This window comes from Macaca fascicularis, chromosome 4 (assembly GCF_037993035.2).
Source record: "Macaca fascicularis isolate 582-1 chromosome 4, T2T-MFA8v1.1".
NCBI classification, from domain to species: Eukaryota; Metazoa; Chordata; class Mammalia; order Primates; family Cercopithecidae; genus Macaca; species Macaca fascicularis.
The window spans coordinates 139,426,404-139,439,877 of record NC_088378.1 but is presented as its reverse complement, the minus strand read 5'-3'; the positions used below and the strand labels follow the sequence as shown (position 1 = coordinate 139,439,877).

Here is a 13,474-nt window from a genome sequence, read left to right as displayed (position 1 = left end):
GAAGAATGGGGAGAGAAATGGGAGGGAGAGAAGGAACCTGGGGCAGATCTGAGGGGAGAAGGCGCTCGAGGGGGAACGAGGAGGGTAGAAGGCGTGTGAGAGGGAAGTGTGAGAGGAGAAGGGGCGCGAGGGGGAACGACGAGGGGAGAAGTGGCGCGAGGGGGAACCGCGAGGAGAGAAGAGGTCCCGCCCCCCGGCCGCGCTGCCTTCGGTGTCGCCGCCTGGCGGTTACAAGGAGGCCGCCTCCCGGTTGCCGGCCTGGCGGTCCTACTCGCCACCGAAAGATTTCAAAAGGGAAATTAAATTCCTCCAGGGCTGAGTCACAAGGAAGAAAGCGATTTCCTCCGCCTCTTCCAAAGCGGTAGGTTTCCTTTCTCCACCCGCCTCTTAAATAACGTGGTATCTCGCAGTTTGGCTGAAACCTGAACTAAATGCAATGCTGTTTTGACTTTACTTTCTCCCAGAGCAACAGGTGTGATATAATCTGTTTTGAGGCCCTTCCTGTGCTCCTCCCTGGGCCAGAGTATGGAAAGCTCGTGGGTCTCTGTGTGTGCCGGAGCAGCTGCTCTGCTTGGGTCTGTGTGTCGGACCCAAGGCCTTAGTGGCATGGGCTCATGAGGGAATCTCCTGATCTACCAGTCGCAAAGATCCATGGGAGAAGCATGGTTTCCTGAGGTCGCACAATCACTCACTGCTTCCCTTGGCTGGAACTCTGTGTCGCTCCTGGGGGGCTATCGCCCCATCCTGCTTTTCTTTGTTCTCTGTGGGTCGAGTTGTTTTCCTGATCAGTCCCAATGCAAGTACTTGGATATTTCAGTTGAAGGTGCTATATTCACTTGCCTCTTTTATGCGAGAGCTGTGGACTACAGCTGTTTCTAATCAGCCATCTTGGCCTGGCAATCTACAGTAGTAAATCTTATCATTGGGTAGTGTGATTCTTCCTACTTTACTATTCTTTTTTAATATTGTTTTTTTTTTTTTTTTTTTTGAGACGGAGTCTCACGCTGTTGCCCAGGCTGGAGTGCAGTGGCGCGATCTCGGCTCACTGCAAGCTCCGCCTCCTGGGTTCACGCCATTCTCCTGCCTCAGCCTCCTGAGTAGCTGGGACTACAGGCGCCCGCCACCGCGCCCGGCTAATTTTTTTTTTGTATTTTTAGTAGAGACGGGGTTTCACTGTGGTCTCGATCTCCTGACCTTGTGATCCGCCCGCCTCGGCCTCCCAAAGTGCTGGGATTACAGGCGTGAGCCACCGCGCCCGGCCCTTTTTTTAATATTGTTTTAGCAATGTTTGTTCTTTTGACTTTCCATATAGATTTTAGGACCAGCTTGTCTATATCTACAAAAGGAAGCTTTTGATAGGAAATATGTTAAACCTATAGACCGATTTGAAGAGAATTGACATCTTTGTTGTCTTCCAGTTAACTGACACTGCATGTCTCTCCGTCTGTTTAGATCTATTTTTATTTTTTCATCAGCATTTTGTAGTTTTCAGCCTGCTGATTCTGTACATATTTTGTTAGATTTATACTTAAGTATTTAATTTTCTTTGGAGTGGTTGTAAATAGTATTGTGCTTCAATTTTGGCTTCCTATTTTTTATTGCTAGCATAGAGGAATACAATTGATTACTATTCTGTAATATTGCTAAAAATGTTTTTGAAGATTCCTTCGATTATTATCTCTGGATATAAGCTTCTGGGCTGATAGGTCTTATCTTTTAGCACTTGAAAAATGTTGTGCTACTTTCTTCCCGTTTTGTGTTTTTTGGTGAGAAATCCACTGTAATTCTAATTGTTGTTCTCCTATAAATAATGCTTTTTCTTTCTGAATGTTTTCAAGATTTTTTTAAGTTTTCAGAAATTTGATTATGATGTATCTGAGCATGGATTTCTTTGGGTTTATTATATTAGAAGTTGTTTTAGCTTTTTGAATTACACATTTATGTCTTTCATTAAGTTTGAGAAGTCTTCAATCATTATTTTGTTAAGAAGTTTTTTCAGACCAGCCTGGGCAACATGACAAAACACTGCCTCTATAAAAAAATAAAAAAAGTTAGCTGGATATGGTGGCATGTGTCAGTGGTCCCAGCTACTCGGGAGGCTAAGGCAGGAGGATCGCCTAAGCCTGTGAGTTTGAGGCTGCAGTGAGCTGTGATCATTCCACCACACTCCAGCCTGTGTAACAGAGTGAGAGCCTGTCTCTTTTTTTTTGTTTTTTTAGCATCCTATGCCCTCTCCTTCTGTAATTCCAGTCATAGGAATGTTAGAGACTTTGTTATTGTCCCACAGATATTTGTTGCTCTGTTCATTTTTTCTTTTCTTTCTTTCTTTCTTTTTTTTTTTTAAGTATACTTTAAGTTCTGGGTTACATGTGCTGAACGTGCAGTTTTGTTACATAGGTATACATGTGCCCTGGTGGTTATCAACCTGTCACCTATATTAGGTATTTCTCCTAATGTTATCCCTCCCCTAACCCCCCACCCTCTGACAGGCCCCATGTTCCCCTCCCTGTGTCCATGTGTTCTTAGTGTTCAACTCTCACTTATGAGCAAGAACATGCGGTGTTTGGTTTTCTGAACTTGTGATAGTTTGCTGAGAATGATGGTTTCTAGGTTTATCCATGTCCCTGCGAAGAACATGAACTCATCCTTTTTTATGGCTGCATAGTATTCCATGATATATATGTGCCACATTTTCTTAATCCAGTCTATCATTGATGGACATTTGGGTTGGTTCCAAGACTTTACTACTGTAAATAGTGCTGCAATAAACATATGTGTGCCTGTGTCTTTATCATTGCATGATTTATAATCCTTTGGGTATATGCCCAGTAATGGGATTCCTGGGCCAAATGGTATTTCCAGTTCTAGATCCTTGAGGAATCACCACACTGTCTTCCACAATGGTTGAACTAATTTACACTCCCACCGACAGTGTAAAAGCATTCCTATTTTTCCACAACTTCTCCAGCATCTGTTGTTTCCTGACTTTTTAATGATTGCCATTGTAACTGGTGTGAGATGGAATCTCACTGTGGTTTTGATTTGCATTTCTCTAATGACCAGTGATGATGAGCATTTTTTCATATGTCTGTTGGCTGCATAAATGTCTTCTTTTGAGAAGTATCTGTTCATATCCTTTGCCCACTTTTTGATGGGGTTGTTTTCTTCTTGTAAATTTGTTTAAGTTCTTTGTAGATTCTGGATATTAGCCCTTTGTCAGATGGATAGATTGCAAAAATTTTCTCCCATTCTGTAGGTTGCCTGTTAACTCTGATGATAGTTTCTTTTGCTGTGCAGAAGCTCTTTAATTAGATTCCGTTTGTCAATTTTGGCTTTTGTTGCCATTCCTTTTGGTGTTTTCGACATGAAGTCTTTGCCCATGCCTCTGTCCTGAATGGTCTTGCCCAGGTTTTCTTCTAGGAGTTTTATGGTCTGAAGTCTTATGTTTAAGTTTTTGATCCATTTTGAGTTGATTTTTTGTAAAAGGTGTAAGAAAGGGGTCCAGTTTCAGTTTTCTGCATGTGGCTAGCTAGTTTCCCCAACACCATTTACTAAATCTGGAATCTTTTCCCCATTGCTTCTGTGTGTCATGTTTGTCAAAGATCAGATGGTTGTAGCTGTGTGGTGTTATTTCTGATGCCTCTGTTCTGTTCCATTGGTCTATATATCTTTTTTGGTACCAGTACCATGCTGTTTTGGGTACTGTAGCCTTGTAGTATAGTTTGAAATCAGGTAGCATGATACCTCCAGCTTTGTTCTTCTTGCCCAGGATTGTCTTGGCTATGCAGGCTCTTTTTTGGTTCCATATGAAGTTTAAAGTAGTTTTTTTCTAATTCTGTGAAGAAAGTCAGTGGTAGCTTCATGGGAATAGCATTGTATGTATAAATTACTTTGGGCCCTATGGCCATTTTCATGATATTGATTCTTCCTATCCATGAGCATGGAATGTTTTTCTATTTGTTTGTGTCCTCTCTGATTTCCTTGAGCAGTGGTTTGTAGTTCTCCTTGAGCAGGTCCTTCACATCCCTTGTAAGTTGTATTCCTAGGTATTTTATTATCTTAGTAGCAATTGTGAATGGGAGTTCACTAATGATTTGGCTCTCTATTATTGGTGTATAGGAATGCTTGTGATTTTTGCACATTGATTTTGTATCCTGAGACTTTGCTGAAGTTGCTTACCAGCTTAAGGAGGTTTTGGGCTGAGATGATGGGGTTTTCTAAATATACAATCATGTCATCTGCAAACAGATAATTTGATTTTCTCTCTTCCTATTCGAATACTCTTTATTGCTTTCTCTTGCCTGATTGCCCTGGTCAGAACTTCCAATACTATGTTGAATAGGAGTGGTGATAGAGGGTGTCTTTGTCTTGTGCTGGTTTTCAAAGGGAATGCTTCCAGTTTTTTTGCCCATTCATTATGATACTGGCTGTGGTTTTGCCATAAATAGCTCTTATTGTTTTGAGATACATTCCATCAATACCTAGTTTATTGAGAGTTTTTAGGGGTGTTGAATTTTATCAAAGGCCTTTTCTGTATCTATTGAGATAATCATATGGTTTTTGTCATTGGTTCTGTTTATGGGATGGATTATGTTTATTAATTTGCATATGTTGATTCAGCCTTGCATCCCAAGGATGAAGCCAACTTGATCATGGTGGTTAAGCTTTTTTATGTGCTGCTGGATTCGGTTTGCCAGTATGTTATTGAGGATTTTCGCACTGATATTCATCAGAGATATTGGCCTGAAATTTTTTTGTGTGTGTCTCTGCCAGATTTTGGTATCAGGATGATGCTGGCCTCATAAAATGAGTTAGGGAGGAGTCCCTATTTTTCTATTGTTTGGAATAATTTTAGAAGGAATGGTACCAGCTCCTCTTTGTATCTCTGGTAGAATTCGGCTGTGAATCCGTCTGGTCCTGAACTTTTTTGGTTGGTAGGCTATTAATTCCTGCCTCAATTTCAGAAATTGTTATTGGTCTATTCAGGGATTCAACTTCTTCCTGGCTTAGACTTGGGAGGGTGTATGTGTCCACAAATTTATCCATTTCTTCAAGATTTTCTCTTTTATTTGTGTAAAGGTGTTTATAGTATTCTCTGATGGTGGTTTGTATTTCTGTGGGATCAGTGGTGATATCCCCTGTATTATTTTTTATTGCATCTATTTGATTCTTCTCTCTTTTCTTCTTTATTAGTCTGGCTAGTGGTCTATCTATTTTGTTGATTTTTTTCAAAAAACCAGCTCCTGGATTCATTGATTTTTTGAAGAGTTTTTTGTGTCTCTATCTCCTCCAGTTCTTCTCTTTAGTTATTTCATGTCTTCTGCTAGCTTTTGAATTTGTTTGCTGTTGCTTCTCTAGTTCTTTTAATTTCGATGTTAAGGTGTCAATTTTAGAACTTTCCTGCTTTCTCTTGTGGCCATTTAGTGCTATAAATTTCCCTCTAAACACTGCTTTAAATGTGTCCCAGAGATTCTGGTACGTTGTGTCTTGTTTCTCATTGACTTCAAAGAACATCTTTATTTCTGCCTTCATTTCATTATTTACCTAGTAGTCACAAGCAGGTTGTTCAGTTTCCATTTATTTGTGTGGTTTTGAGTGAGTTTGTTAATCCTGAATTCTAATTTGGTTGCACTATGTTCTGAGAGACTGTTTGTTATGATTTCCATTCTTTTGCATTTGCTGAGAAGTGTTTTACTTCCAATTATGTGATCAATTTTAGAATAAGTGCAATGAGGTGCTGAGAAGAATGTATATTCTGTTGATTTGGGGTGGAGAGTTCTGTAGATGTCTATTAGGTCCGCCTGTCCAGAGCTGAGTTCAAGTCCTGAATATCTTTGTTTATTTTCTGTCTCATTGATCTGTCTAACATTGACAGTGGGGTGTTGAAGTCTCCCACTATTATTGTTTGGGAGTCTAGGTCTCTAAGAACTTGCTTTATGAATCTGGGTGCTCCTGTATTGGGTGCATATATATTTAGGATAGTTAGCTCTTCCTGCTGCATTGTTCCCTGTACCATTCTGTAAAGCCCCTCTTTGTCTCTTTTGATCTTTATTGATTTAAAGTCTGTTTTATCAGAAATTAGGATTGCAACTCCTGCTTTTTTTTTTTTTTTTGCTTTCCATTTGCTTGGTAAATATTCCTCCATCCCTTTATTTTGAGCCTATATGTGTCTTTGCACATGAGATGGCTCTCCTGAATACAGCACACTGATGGGTCTTGATTCTTTATCCAATTTGCCAGTCTGTGTCTTTTAATTGGGGCATTTAGCCTGTTTACATTTAAGGTTAATATTGTTATGTGTGAATTTGATCTTGTCATTATGATGCTAGCTGGTTGTTTTGCCCATTAGTTAATGCAGTTTCTTCATAGTGTCAAGGTTCTTTACAATTTCATATGTTTTTGCAGTGGCTGGTACTAGTTGTTCCTTTCCAGATTTAGTGCTTCCCTCAGGAGCTCTTGTAAGGCAGGTCTGGTGGTGAAAAAATCCCTCAGCATTTGCTTGTCTGTAAAGGATTTTATTTCTTCTTCCCTTATGAAGCTTAGTGTGGCTGGATATGAAATTCTGGGTTTAAAATTCTTTTCTTTCAGAACGTTGAATATTGGCCCCCACTCTCCTCTGGCTTGTAGGGTTTCTGCAGAGATCCCTTGTTAGTCTGATGGGCTTCCCTTTGTGGGTAACTCGACCTTTCTCTCTGGCTGCCCTTAACATTTTCTCCTTCATTTCAACCTTGGTGAATCTGACAATTATGTGTCTTGGGGTTGCTCTTCTTGAGGATTATCTTTGTGGCATTCTCTGTATTTCCTGAATTTGAATGTTGGCCTGTGTTGCTAGGTTAGAGAAGTTTTCCTGGATAATATCCTGAAGAGTGTTTTCCAACTTGGTTCCATTCTCCCCATCACTGGTTTCAGGTACACCAATCAAACGTAGATTTGGTCTTTTCACATAGTCCCATAGTTCTTGGAGGCTTTGTTCGTTTCTTTTTATTCTTTTTTCTCTAATCTTGTCTTCTCTCTTTATTTCATTAAGTTGATCTTCAATAATTGATATCCTTTCTTCTGCTTCATCAATTTGGCTATTGATACTTGTGTATTCTTCATGAAGTTCTCGTGCTGTGTTTTTCAGCTCCATCAGGTCATTTGTGTTCTTCTCTACATTGGTTATTCTAGTTAACAATTTGACTAACCTTTTTTAAAGGTTTTTAGCTTCCTTGCATTGGGTTAGAACATGCTTCTTGAGCTTGGAGTTGTTTGTTATTACCCACCTTCTGAAGCCTACTTCTGTCAGTTTGTCAAACTCATTCTCTGTCCAGTTTTGTTCCCTTGCTGGCAAGGAGTTGTGATCCTTTGGAGGAGAGAGGCGTTCTGGTTTTTGGAATTTTCAGCCTTTTCGTACTAGTTTTTCCTCCATCTTTGTGGATTTATTTACCTTTGGTCTTTGATGTTGGTGACCTTCGGATGGGGTCTTTGAGTGGATGTGCTAATCATTTCTGTGTGTTTCTTTTCCTTCTAACAGGTTCCTTTGGTGCTAGTCTACTGGAGTTTGCTGGAGGTCCACTCCCAACCCTGTTTGCCTGGGTATCACCAGGGGAGGCTGCAGAGCAGCAAAGATTGCTGCCTGTTCTTTCCTCTGGAAGCTTGACCCAGCGGAGCACCTGCCAGATGCCAGCCAGAGCTCTCCTGTATCAGGTGTCTGTTAGTCCCTACTAGGAGATGTCTCCCAGTCAGTATACACAGGGGCCAGGGACCCATTTGAGGAGGCAGACTGATCCTTATCAGGGCTCGAATGCTGTGCTGAGAGGTCCACTGCTCTTTTCAGAGCTGCCAGGCAGGGACGTTTAAGTCTACTATAAGCCCCTGACTGGGGCTGCTGTGTTTTTTGCAGAGATGCCCTGTCCAGAGAGGAGCAATCTGGCAGTCTGGCCACAGAAGCCTTGCTGAGCTGCAGTGGGCTCTGCCCAGTTTGAACTGCCCAGCAGATTTATTTATACCGTGGCCATAAAACCGCCTACTCAAGCCTCAGCAATGGCAGACGCCTCTTCCACCACCAAGCTCAACCGTCCCAGGCAGATCTCAGATTGCTGCTGTGCTGGCAGCGAGAATTTCAAGTCAGTGGATCTTAGTTTCCTGGGCTCTGTGCGGGTGGGACCGGCCAAGCCAGACCACTTGGCTCCCTGGGTTCAGCCCCACTTTCCAAGGGAGTGAACAGTTCTGTCTCGCTGGCATTCCAGGCGCCACTGGGGTATGGAAAAATAAAGAAAAATTTCCTATAATGTAAATCTTAAACTATGAACTTTGGGTGATAATAACACATACTCATAGATGAAACTATGAACAAATATTAGGAGAAGAAACTCGAACTTTTAGAAAGAATAAATATTAGTAATTGACTAAAACTCAATAGGCTAATCAGGACATTAGACACTGAAGAGAAAATCAGTGAATTGGAAGGTAGACCTGAGGAAGATGTCTATACTGCATTGCAGAGAGACTTAAAAATACATAAAAACAAGGTTAACAGAAATAGAGACTAGAATGAGAAGATCCAAAATGCATTTGAATTCCAGAAAGAGAATATAGAAAGCATGGAGGAAAAGTAAAGTTCAAAGAAAGAATGCTTAAGAATTTTTCAAAATTAATGAAAGACATTACTCTAAAAATTTAAGATGCACACTCCTAAAGCAGGAATAATGAAAATGTACTGGACACGTAGTAGTGAAACTGTGCAACACCAAGACAAAACAAAATTCTCAATGTTACCAGACAGAAAAAGACAATATAACCTGCAAACTAGGTATTAAGCAGACTTCTTAAGAGCAAAAACAAAGGCCAAAAGGCAATGGATAACATCTTCAATTAGCTGAGAAAATACATTGAGTTCCTTATTCAGCAAAACTATTATTTTATAATGAAGATGAAGCTAATTTTTCTGGCAAAAATCCAAGCGTTTATTATTCACAGATCCTCGTTTAAAAATGAAACCACAGGTGGGGTGCGGTGGCTCATGCTAGTAATCTCAGCACTTTGGGAGGCCAAGGCAGGCAGATCACTTGAGGTCAGGAATTCGAGACCAGCCTGGCCAACATAGTGAAACGCTGTTTCTATTAAAAATACAAAAATTGGCCGGGTGCGGTGGCTCAAGCCTGTAATCCCAGCACTTTGGGAGGCCGAGACGGGCGGATCACGAGGTCAGGAGATCGAGACCATTCTGGCTAACACGATGAAACCCCGTCTCTAAAAAATACAAAAAAAAAAAAAGCTAGCCGGGTGAGGTGGCGGGTGCCTGTAGTCCCAGCTACTCGGGAGGCTGAGGCAGGAGAATGGCGTGAACCCGGGAGGCGGAGCTTGCAGTGAGCCCGGGCGACAGAGAGAGACTCCATCTCAAAACAACAACAACAACAAAAAAAACAAATAAAAATACAAAAATTAGCTGGGCGTGGTGGCACATATCTGTAGTCCCAGATACTTGGGAGGCTGAGGTGGGAGAATTGCTTGAACTCGGGAGGTGGAGGTTGCAGTAAGCCAAGATCGCACTACTGCACTCTTATCTTGGGTGACAGAATGAGACCCTGTCTCACACAAAAAAACTAAAAAACAAACCACAAAGCAAGGATTAAGATACAAAGAGAAATAGCAAGCAATATTGGTAAATACATGAATATATCTGAAAAACATAGATTGTAAAAATAATTTTATCACGACTAATTTTAGGGTGCATAAATGTAGCAGAATGAAAATATCAGACAACAATAGCAAAGACAGTGGCATAGTACTGTAAAAATTATGCACTATGGAAAGCACTAGGTGAGGTGTCATAAACAAAACTGAATAAATCAGTAATCGTCATAAATATAAATGGTTTAAACGTGCCACTTAAAAGACCTATACTCTAAGACAGGGAAAAAGGATCCAGTTATTTTCTATTCACAAGACATATTGGAATCTGAAAAGTAAAACAATAGGGAAAGATAAAGCAGAAGAAAATATTAACCAACAAAAGCTATTATTTAAAATAGAATTTAAATCAGAAATTATTATTTCAAATAAAGAATATCAGAGGTTCCTGGGAAATATGGCTGAATAGGAACAGCTCTGGTCTGCAGCTCCCAGGGAGACCAATGCAGAAGGCAGGTGATTTCTGCATTTCCAACTGAGGTACCGGATTCATCTCATTGGGACTGGTTAGAAAGTAGGTGCAGCTAGGCCGGGTGCAGTGGCTCAAGCCTGTAATCCCAGCACTTTGGGAGGCTGAGACGGGCAGATCATGAGGTCAGGAGATCGAGGCCATCCTGGCTAACACAGTGAAACCCCGTCTCTACTAAAAAATAAAAAAAACTAGCCAGGCGAGGTGGCGGGCGCCTGTAGTCCCAGCTACTCGGGAGGCTGAGGCAGGAGAATGGCGTAAACCCGGGAGGCGGAGCTTGCAGTGAGCTGAGATCCGACCACTGCACTCCAGCCTGGGCGACAGAGCGAGACTCCCTCTCAAAAAAAAAGAAAAAGAAAGTAGGTGCAGCTCATGGAGGGTAGGCAGAAGCAGGGTGGGGTGTTGCTTCACCTAGGAAGTGCAAGGGACCTGGGACCTCCCTTGCCTAGGCAAGGGAAGCTGTGAGGGACTGTGCTATCCGGACCAGGAACTATGCTATCTCGACCAGATACTATGCTTTTCCTGTGGTTTTTGCAACCTACAGACCAGGAGATTCCCTTGTGTGCCTACGCCACCAGGGCACTGGGTTTCAAGCACAAAACTGGGCAGCTGTTTGGGCAGACACCGAGCTAGCTGCAGGAGTTTTTGTTTGTTCATTTTGTTTTTTCATACTCCAGTGGCACCTGGAACCCCAGCAAGAACAATTCACTCTCCTGGAAAGGGGGCTGAAGCTAGGGAGCCAAGTGGTCTCTCTCAGCGGGTCCCACTCCCATGCACCCAGCAAGCTAATAACCACTGGCTTGAAATTCTCGCTGCCAGCACAGCAGTCTGAAGTTGACCTGGGACGATCCAGCTTGGTGGGGGGAGGGGCGCCCACCATTACTGAGGCTTGTGTAGGCAGTTTTCCCCTCACGGTGTTAAGGAAGCCACTGGGAAGTTCGGACTGTGTGGAATTCACTGTGGTGCGGCAAAGCAGCTGTGGCCAGACTGCCTCTCTAGATTCCTCCTCACTGGTCAGGGCATCTCTGAAAGAAAGGCAGCCCCAGTCAGGGGCTTGTAGATAAAACTCCCATCTTCCTGGGACAGAACACCTGGGGGAAGGGGCAACTGTGGGAGCAGCTTCAGCAGACTTAAATATTCCTGTCTGCCAGCTCTGAAGAGAGCAGCAGATCTCCTAGCACAGTTCTCAAGCTCTGCTAAGGGACAGACTGCCTCCTCAGGTGGGTCCTTAACTCCCATGCCACCTGACTTAGAGACACCTCCCAGCAGTGGTCAACAGACACCTCATACAGGAGAGCTTTGGCTGGCATTAGACTGGTGCCCTCTGGGATGAAGCTTCCAGAGGAAGGAGCAGGCAGCAATCTTTGCTGTTCTGCAGCCTCCACTAGTGATATCCTGGCAAATAGGGTGTGTAGTGGACCTCCAGCAAACTCCAGCAGATCTGCAGAAGAGGGGCCCAACTGTTAGAAGGAAAACCAACAAACAGAAAGCAATAACATTGGCTGGGCATGGTGGTTCACGCCTGTAATCCCAGAATTTTGGGAGGCTGAGGCGGGCAAATCACAAGGTCAGGAGTTTGAGACCAGCCTGGCTAATATGGTGAAACCCCGTTTCTACTAAAAATATGAAAAGTAGCTGGACATGGTGGTGTGCACCTGTAGTCCCAGCTACTTGGGAGGCTGAGGTGGGAAAATCACTTGAACCTGGAAGGTGGAGGTTGCAGTGAGCTGAGATCATGTGCCACTGCACTCCAGCCTGGGCAACAGAGCAAGACTGTCTCAAAAAAAAAAAAAAAAAAAAGAGAAAACAATAACATCAACATCAACAAAAAGGACGCCCACACAAAAACCGCATCCAAGGTCATCAACATCAAAGATCAAAGGTAGATAAATTTACAAAGATGAGGAAAAACCAACATAAAAATGCGGAAAATTCCAAAAACCAGAATGCCTCTGCTCCTCCAAATGATTGCAACTCCTCTCCAGCAAGGGCACAAAACTGGACAGAGAATGAGTTTGATGAATTGACAGAAGTAGACTTCAGAAAGTGGGTAATAGCAAACTGCTCTGAGCTAATGCAAGGAAACTAAGAACTTTTGATAAAAGGTTACAGGAACTGCTAACTAGAATAACCAGTTCAGAGAAGAATATAAATGACCTGATGGAGCTGAAAAACACAGCACAAGAACTTTGTGAAGCGTACACAAGTATCAATAGCAAGATCAATCAAGCAGAAGAAAGGGGATCAGAAATTGAAGATCAATTTAATGAAATAAAGTGTGAAGACAAGATTAGAGAAAAAAGAATGAAAAGGAATGAACAAAGCCTCCAAGAAGTATGGGACTATGTGAAAAGACCAAACCTACGAGTGATCGGTGTACCTAAAAGTGACAGGAAGAATGGAACCAAGTTGGAAAACAAGCTTCAGGATATTATCCAGGAGAACTTCCCCAGCCTAGCAAGACAGGCCAGCATTCAAATTCAGGAAATATAGAGAATACCACAAAGATATTCCCTGAGAAGTGCAACCCCAAGACACATAATCATCAGATTCTCCAAGGCTGAAATGAAGGAGAAAATGTTAAGGGCAACCAGAGAGAAAGGTCAGGTTACCTACACAGGGAAGCCCATCAGACTTAACAGTGGCTCTCTCTGCAGCAACCCTACAAGCCAGAAGAGAGTAGGGGCCAATACTTAATATTCTTAAAGAAAAGAATTTTCCACCCAGAATTTCATATCCAGCTACACTAAGCTTCATAAAGGAAGAAGAAATAAAATCCTTTACAGACAAGCAAATGCTGAGGGATTTTGTCACCACCAGACCTATCTTAAAAGAGCTCCTGAAGGAAGCACTATATATGGAAAGGAAAAACCAGTACCAGCCACTGCAAAAACACACCAAAATATAAAGACCAATGGCACTATGAAGAAACTGCATCAACTAATGTGCAAAATAACTAGCATCATGGGGACAGGATCAAATTCACAAATAACAATATATTATTATTATTATTTTTATTATACTTTAAGTTCTTGGGTACATGTGCACAACATGCAGGTTTGTTACATATGTATACATATGCCATGTTGGTGTGCTGCACCCATTAATTCATCATTTACTTTAGGTATTCCTCCTAAGGCTATCCCTCCTCCCTGCCCCCCCCACGACAGGCCCCAGTGTGTGATGTTCCCCACCCTGTGTCCAAGTGCACACATAACAATATTAACCTTAAATGTAAATGGGCTAAATGCCCCAATTAAAAGACACAGACTGGCAAATTGGATAAAGAGTCAAGACCCATCAGTGTGCTGTATTCAGGAGGCCCATCTCACT

General features: G+C 42.2%; 1 long non-coding RNA gene across 1 annotated transcript in view; it reads left to right on the top strand.

Moving 5' to 3' along the window:
* Window positions 1–226: 226 nt before the first annotated feature.
* The window catches only part of LOC135970654 (uncharacterized), a 159,217-nt gene continuing 145,969 nt past the window's right edge, over window positions 227–13,474 (top strand). The window contains exon 1 of the long non-coding RNA XR_010586452.1: window positions 227–361. This is a non-coding gene — a long non-coding RNA (uncharacterized lncRNA). The remainder of the gene's footprint in view (window positions 362–13,474) is intronic.